The sequence below is a fragment of the Manacus candei genome, unplaced genomic scaffold (assembly GCF_025592945.1).
Source record: "Manacus candei isolate 608988 ecotype Guabito, Panama unplaced genomic scaffold, ASM2559294v1 h1tg000099l, whole genome shotgun sequence".
NCBI lineage: Eukaryota > Metazoa > Chordata > Aves > Passeriformes > Pipridae > Manacus > Manacus candei.
This window is the reverse complement of record NW_026138147.1, coordinates 65,390-73,584: the sequence shown is the minus strand read 5'-3', so window position 1 is coordinate 73,584 and position 8,195 is coordinate 65,390.

Sequence of the window (8,195 nt, the reverse complement as noted above, 5' to 3'; positions counted from 1 at the left end):
GAAGCTAATTGTAAGGTCCATTGTGCTTTTTAGCAAGTCAACCTGATATCCCCTATTATCAGAGCTGAGTTTTTCCTTGGTTTTGCTACATATTGCAAGATAGATACATCTACCCTTGAAACACAATGGTAGAGGTCATCCATAGGGGTGAGAAAGATGATGATGGGAGGAAGATTATGTGGGCAGGGGTCGCTCGCCCCTTGCCCCACAAGTAGGGCATGCGCAGACTGTTGCCATGAGGTAATGATCAGGCGGTGTTTGGCTGCCACTCAGGCATCACCTTATACTGCATACTGGCCCTACGTAGTGTAATGTGGAACTGATAAAAATGGGGTGTCGGAGCTGCTGAGTAGAGCGATACTCATCCTACCACCGAGACTGTGTTGCTCCGCGGGGACGCCTGCTAAGCATGGGTACCGACCAGCTGCTGCAGATCCTGACAGCCCTGGCCTGTCTGTGTGGGTAAGCACAGTTTTTTGATAGGAAGCAACTGAGAGAACAAACTTTTTAATATCCCTTTAGTGTTCCTTTAATTCCCCTTTTATGTTTATAGTATTTTTCCTTAGTTCCCCTTTTTACTAACCAATATCATGTTATCCATAATATTGTGTTAAGATCCTTTTTTGGTATCCCTTTTTCACTAGTTAATACTGTATTAAATGCTGTTTGTAGTATTTGTTTTAATGCCACCCGATAAGATAGTTATTTTGTATGCTTTTTTTTTTTCTTTTTAGTTTTTAATCCCTCTTGTTAAGTTTATTACATACCTTTTAGATGGATGGCTGGAACTTTGTCTCCATCTCCAGTGTGGAGGGATTGTGCTTGGGCAGGACCAGCTGGGTTGACAGAGCCTCTAGTGTTGACTAGCCAGGTGGCCTTGGCTAAGTTCTTATCCCAATTTTTGTAAGTTCCCTCACCTAGTGCCTTTAGGGTTGTCGCCAACAGTCCATTACACCTTTCTACTTTTCCTGCAGCAGGTGCATGATATGGAATGTGATATACCCATTCAATCCCATGCTCCTGTGCCCAAGTGGCTAATGGGCTGTTCTGGAAATGAGTCCCGTTGTCTGACTCAATCCTCTCTGGAGTGCCATGTCTCCACAGGACCTGCTTCTCCAGCCCTAGAATGGTGTTTCGGGCTGTTGCATGCGGTCCCGAATATGTTTCCAACCATCCTGTGGTTGCTTCCACCATGGGAAGCACACAGCGTTTACCTTGGCGGGTCTGTGGCAACATGATATAGTCAATCTGCCAGGCCTCCCCATATTTATACTTCTCCCAGCGTCCACCATACCACAGGGGCTTCAACCTTTTTGCCTGCTTAATAGCAGCACAGGTTTCACAGTCACGGATAACTCGAGAGATGATACCCATGGCTAAATCCACCCCTCGGTCTCGTGCCCATCTATGAGGGGCATCTCGGCCCTGATGACCTGAAGCATCATGGGCCCATCGAGCTAGGAACAATTCTCCCTTCTGCTGCCAGTCTAGGTCTGCTTGTGATACCTTGACCTGTGCAGCTCGGTCTGCCTGTATGTTATTAGCATGTTCCTCATTAGCTCGTTTCTTGGGCACGTGGGCATCTACATGGCGGACTCTCACGTTCAGTTTCTTCACTCTGGCAGCGATGTCTTGCCACGGATCAGCAGCCCAGATGGGTTTTCCTCTACGCTTCCAATTCATCTCTTCCCACCAGTCTAGCCACCCCCACAGGGCATTGGCTCTCACCCACGAACCGGTGTACAGGTAGAGCCTTGGCCATCCTTCTCTCTCTGCGATATCCAGGGCCAATTGGACTGCTTTGAGTTCCGCAAACTGACTCGATTCGCCTTTACCTTCAGTGGCTTCCGCCACTCGTCGGGTGGGACTCCAAACGGCTGCTTTCCACTTCCAGCTCCTCCCTACAACACGGCAGGAGCCATCGGTGAAAAGGGCATAGCGTGTCTCTTCATCTGGCAGCTGATCAAATGGCAGAGCTTCTTCAGCTCGGCTCACTGGTTCTCCTTCTTCTTCTGCCAGACTGAAGTTCCCACCTTCAGGCCAGTTGGTTATGATTTCCAAGATGCCAGGGCGATTCGAGTTCCCGATTCGGACACGTTGTGTAATCAAAGCCATCCACTTGCTCCACGTGGCATCGGTGGCATGATGCGTAGGGGGCACCTTCCCTTTGAACATCCAGCTCCAGACTGGTAATCGGGGTGCCAGGAAGAGCTGTGCTTCGGTACCAATTACCTCTGAAGCTGCTCGTGTGCCTTCCTACGCCGCTAAGATTTCCTTTTCCACAGGGGTGGAATTGGCCTCACAACCTCTGTAGCTTCGGCTCCAGAAACCCAGTGGTCGCCCTCGCGTCTCGCCAGGCACCTTTTGCCAGAGGCTCCAGGAGGGACCTTTATCTCCAGCTGCAGTGTAGAGCACATTCTTTACATCTGGTCCTGTTCTGACTGGTCCAAGAGCAATTTCTTGCTTGATGTGCCTGAAAGCTTGTTGTTGCTCAGGACCCCACTGGAAATTGTTCTTTTTACGGGTCACAAAGTAAAGAGGGCTCTCAATCTGACTGTACTCTGGGATGTGCATCCTCCAGAAGCCTGTGGCTCCCAGAAAATCTTGGGTCTCTTTCTTGTTTGAGGGTGGAGCCATGGCTACAATCTTGTTGATGACGTCTGTTGGTATCTGGCGTCGTCCATCTTGCCATTTCACCCCTAGGAACTGGATCTCTCGGGCAGATCCCTTGACTTTGCTCTTCTTGATGGCAAAACCGGCCTCGAGGAGAATCTGGATGATCTTCTGTCCTTTCTTGAAAACTTCTTCAGCTGTGTCCCCCCATCCAATGATGTCACCGATGTACTGGATGTGTTCGGGAGCCTCACCCTTCTCTAGTGTGGCCTGGATCAGTCCATGACAGATGGTTGGACTGTGTTTCCAGCCCTGGGGCAGGGGGATCAGGCCCAGCCAGTGTGGGGTTGGGAAAGGCAGGTCCTGCCTGACCAACCTGGTCTCCTCCTCTGACAAAATGACCCCGTCAGTAGCTGAGGGAAAGGCTGGGGATGTGTCTGTTCTGACTTCAGGAAAGCCTTTGAGCCCATCTCCCCCTTTTCCACTCCAGCTCCGTCTCTCCTACATTGGGGGGGCAGGGGAAAGACAAACTCTCTTAAATTCCTAACCTAGAAGAGAATGTCTGATGGTTGCCATGAGAACTGACATGGGCAATGCGAATGTATGCTGGTTGCCATGGTAACTGACCATAGCAACCAGAATGTTTGCTGTTTGCCATGGTAACCGACCGTAGCAACACAAGTGTATGATGGTTGCCATGGTAACTGACCGTAGCCAGGTGACTGTATGGTGGTTGCCATGGTAACCGACTGAACCAGTTGGAGGTATGATGTTTGCCATGGTAACTGAGCGTAACAATGGGAATGTATGATAGTTGCCATGGTAACTGAATGTAACAATGGGAATGTATGATAGTTGCCATGGTAACTGACCGTAGGTACGCGACTGTATTGTGGTTGCCATGGTAACTGACCGTAGTAATGGGACTATACAATGGTTGCCATGGTAACTGACTATAACAATGGGAATGTATGATGGTTGCCATGGTAACTGACCATAGCAGTGGGATATATAATGGTTGCCATGGTAACTGACCGTAGCAATGGAAAATGTCATGGTTGCCCTGGTAACTGACCATAACAAATGGGACTGTATGGTGGTTGCCATGGTAACCGACCATGGCGATGGGAATGTATGATGGTTGCCACGGTAACCGACCATGACAATGGGAATGTGTGAGGGTTCCCATGGTAACTGACTGTAGAAATGGGAATGTATGCTGGTTGTCATGGCAACTGACCGTAGCAACGTGACTGTATGATGGTTGCCATGGTAAGTGACCATCACAATGGGAATGGATGATGGTTGCCATGGTAACTGACCGTAGCAATGCGAATGTGTGGTGATTGCCATGGTAACCGACCATTGCAATGGGAATGTGTGATGGTTGCCATGGTAACTGACTGCACCGGTGGGAATGTACGATGGTTGCCGTGGTATCCGACTGTAGCAACAGGAATGTATGATGGTTGTCATGGTAACCAACTGTAGGAATGGGAATGTATGATAGTTGCCATGGTAGCAGTGGGAAGTATCATAGTTACCGTGGTAACCAAACTTAGCAGTGAGAATTTGTGATGGTTGCCATGGTAACTGACTGGAGCAATGGTAATGTAGGATGGTTGCCATGGTAACTGACCATAGCAATGGGAGTGTATGATGGTTGCCATGGTAACCAACCCCAGCAATCTCTCCTAGTTGCAGGGGCCGGGACCAGTTTATCACTGGGGGGTGCCACCAAAACTGTGTATTTTACACCCTCTGGGGCATTTCTGAGGGACTCCTAAGAATGGATCCTTTGCAGCAGCTGCCCAGGGCCCACCTGACACCTCAGCCTACAAGCTGGCCATGAAAGAACTGTGCAAGGAGTGTCCCTTTGCCTTCACACCCAGGACTCTGCTGCCAGAACTCCCCTCCGGGGAGGCATTAGCACCTTCACCCCCAGCCTGAGGGGTCATCTCTGCCAATGGGCCGCCTTGGACTGGCAGAACAGGCAGCTGCAACACCCAGACCATCACACACTCCAGAAATACCCCGTGACTCACAGAGTTCAATCGCCCATTGTCAAACTCCCTGCCCTGGGGGAGGTGCTGCACATCCCCACCTGAACCTGAGCACATTTACTCTTGGGCTTTGGGCACTTCTGCTACCACTCGTGGCATCGAGAGGAGGAGCAGAACTCCAACAGGACTGGGACTGGAACTCTCCACAGGACTGCTATCATTACCTCAACACAACTGCCACCATCATCTGCACCAACAGCGTTTCCTTTCCTTTTCCTTTGCACCCTGGGGGCCACGTGGTGCTCAGCACTGTTCTCTTCTTGTCCCAGGCTGCTGGCTTATACAGCTATTTGTGTGGGTTAGAACCAGTTTTCTCTGTACCATTGTATTTCTTGTCATCTTCTCAGGAAATTGTGAGTCTGACTTGTAATCCCTCGCGTGGGTTCATTTCTCCCTCCGGTTTACTTTTAACCCAGCACACGACGGGAGCGTAGGATGGTTGCCATGGTAACTGACCGTGGCAAGGGGGCTCAGTGCCGTTGCCCACGGCTTCCACTTCTGCAAATTGGCTTCACTCCCCTTCTGCTGCAGCAGCCTCAGCCACTCGTCGGGGGGGCCCCACACAGCAGCTTCCCACCTCCGTGAGGTTCTGCAGCAGCCCAGAGTCCCTTTGGCCCCACAAGGTCCTGCAGTGTCCCCATGGCCCCTTGATTCCGGGAGGCTCCACAGTGTCCCAGGGTCTCCCTGCTTCCAGGAGTTTCCCCAGTGTCCCAGGTTTCCTTTGGTTCCATGAGACCCAGATGTGAAGCAGTGGCCCCTCGATTCCACGAGGCTTTGCAGTGTCCCGAGGGCTCCTTTCTGCCCTCAGGTTCTGCACAGTCTCAGGGTTCCTCTGCTTTCAGGAGGTTCCGCAGTGTCCCGATGGCCCCTCGATTCCAGGACCATCCCAAACGTCCCAGCCTTCCTTTGCTTCTAGGAAGCCCTGCATGTCCAAATGGCCCCTTGATGCCATGAGTTTTCACAGGGTCCCCATTTGCCCTTGCTTCCATGAGGACCTGCACTGCCACAACGGTCCCTTGATTCCATGAGGTTCCAGTCTCCCAGGGCTTCTTCATCTCCGTGAGACTCCGCAGGGTCACAACGGTCCCTTGATTCTGTCAGATTCCACAGTATCCCAGGATTCCTTTGCTTCCCTGGGCCCTGCACAGTCACAATGGACTGTTGATTCCATCAGGTTCCACGGTGTCAAAACGGCCCCTTGATTCTGGGAGGTTCCACAGCATCCCAAGATTCCTTTGGATCCACAAGGCCCAGCAGTGTCACAATGGCCCCTTGATTCCATGAGGTTCTCCAGTGGCACAATGGCCCTTTGTTTCTATGAGGTTCCACAGTGTCCAAGGATTCCTTTGGTTCCATGAAGCCCTGCAGTGTCACAATGGGTTGTTGATTCCGTGCAATTCTGCAGAGTCACAAAGGCCACTTGGTTCCACGAGTTTCCTCAGTGTCCCAGGCTTCCCTTGGTTCCATCAGGTCCTGCAGGGTCACAGGCACCCCTTGCTCCCACGTGGTTTCCCAGTGTCCCAGGTTTCATTTTATTCCAGGAGGCCCTGCAATGGCACAATGGCCACACAATTCCATGGGGTTCCCCAGTGTCCCAATGGTCCATTGATTCCATGAAGTTCCAAAATGTCCCAGGGTTCCTTTGGTTCCATGAGGTCCCCCGTGTCACACTGGCCACTTGATTCCAGGAGATTCTGCAGTCTCCCAGCTTTCCTTCAGATCCATGAGGCCCTCCAGTGTCACAATGGCCCTTTGATTCCAGGAAGTTCCACACTCTCCCAGAATTCCTCTGCTTCCATGAGCTTTGCAGGGTCTCAGTAGGCCCTTGACTCCATGAGGTTCCAAACTGTCCCAGGTTTCCTTTGGTTCCAGGAGACCCTGAAGTGTCACAACAGCTCATTGATTCCCTGACTTTCTCTGGTGTCACAATGGCCCCCTTGATTCCAACAAAGGCACCCTAACTAAATTTGTTCTTTGCAAACTGTCCTTGCTGTCACCTCCTGGCATGGCCAGGCATGGGCACTGACCACTCACCTGTTTGCATGTGACCAGTGAAGCCGAACAATCGGCCCCAAAGACTGCTCAGAGACATTCTTTTATCTTTAAGCAGCAAGGTATTTGTTTATTCAACCTTGGGAGCAAGCCAGCTCGTGCTGGACAAACTTGCTCAACTTGAAAGTGCAAAACTAAGCCATTTTATACGCTTTAGATACAGGGTTACCTCATTTATTATACATATTAATAAGCAGACTGGTCTCTGGGCAGAGTCTTTCCAGACATGCCCAGTCTTCTACTGTGGGGGGCTTCTCCTCAAGCCTTCATCCCTCTGGTGGTCGCCATGGACGTCTTCCTCAATTTGACCTCTTCAATCAGGTGACCTGAATTCTTCAAGCTTGCAAAATCCTGGCTCTGGGCCTTCTAGATCTTATTCAAACATCTGGGTTACCTAATTTATTACTGTGTGTGTACTACTCCTATTCTTTCTATAATAAGGCCTTTGGTCCAGTGACAGGAGATTTGGTCCAGAACAGAACAGGAGATTAACCAGTGCTCCGAAAATGTTCTTCCAGCAAAACAGGTATTGGGTTTCTCAGCAGGCCAAGATATCTCAGTTAACTCTTCTAGGCCTGGCTCCTGTTTCAATCCTCCTTCTGGCCCTTCTTGTGGATGGGCATCACATGAGCACCTCCACTCATCGGGTCCTCCCTAGTGAGCCAGGACTGATGGTAAATGGTGGAGGGTTTCTGCTGAGCTCACCCTCCAGCTCCCTCAGCACCCTTGGATGAATCCCTTCTGGTCCCATAGACTTGGGAGTGTCTCAGTGGCTCAGCAGATCACCAGCTGCTTCCTCCTGGATTACAGAGGGTCCATTCTGCTCCCTGTCCTTGTCTACCAGCTCAGGGGGCTGGTTGTCCTGAGGATAACAGGCCTTTCTGTTAAAGACTGAGGCAAAGAAGGCATTAAATGCCTTGGCCTTTTCCTCATCCTTGGTGACAGTGTTCCCCCCGGTGTCCAATAAAGGATGGAGATTTTCCTGTGCCCTCCTTTTGTTGATGATGTATTATATAAACCCTTTTTATTACCCTTTACAGAAGTAACCAGATTGAGTTCTAGCTGAGCTTTTACCTTTCTAATTTTCTCTCTACATGGCCTAACAACATCCTTGTACTCTTCCTGAGCTGCCTGCCCCTTCTTCCAAAGGTCATAAACCCTTTTTATTCCCCCAGTCCCAGAAAAGTTCCCTGCTCAGCCAGGCCAGTCGTCTTCCCTGCTGGCTCATCTTGCAGCACACATGGACAGGCTGCTCCTGGGCCTTCAAGATTTCCTTCTTAGAGTATGTCCAGCCTTCCTGGACCTCTTTGTTATTAAGGACTGTTTTGCAGGACACTGTCTCAACCATTTCAGTGTCCTGAACAGGCCAAAGTCCACCCTCCAGAAGTCTAAGGTAGAAGTTTTATTGACCCCTTCCTTACTTTTTGATCCCTTAGAAGCTGGACCAGGATGGCCAGACAGAATGCA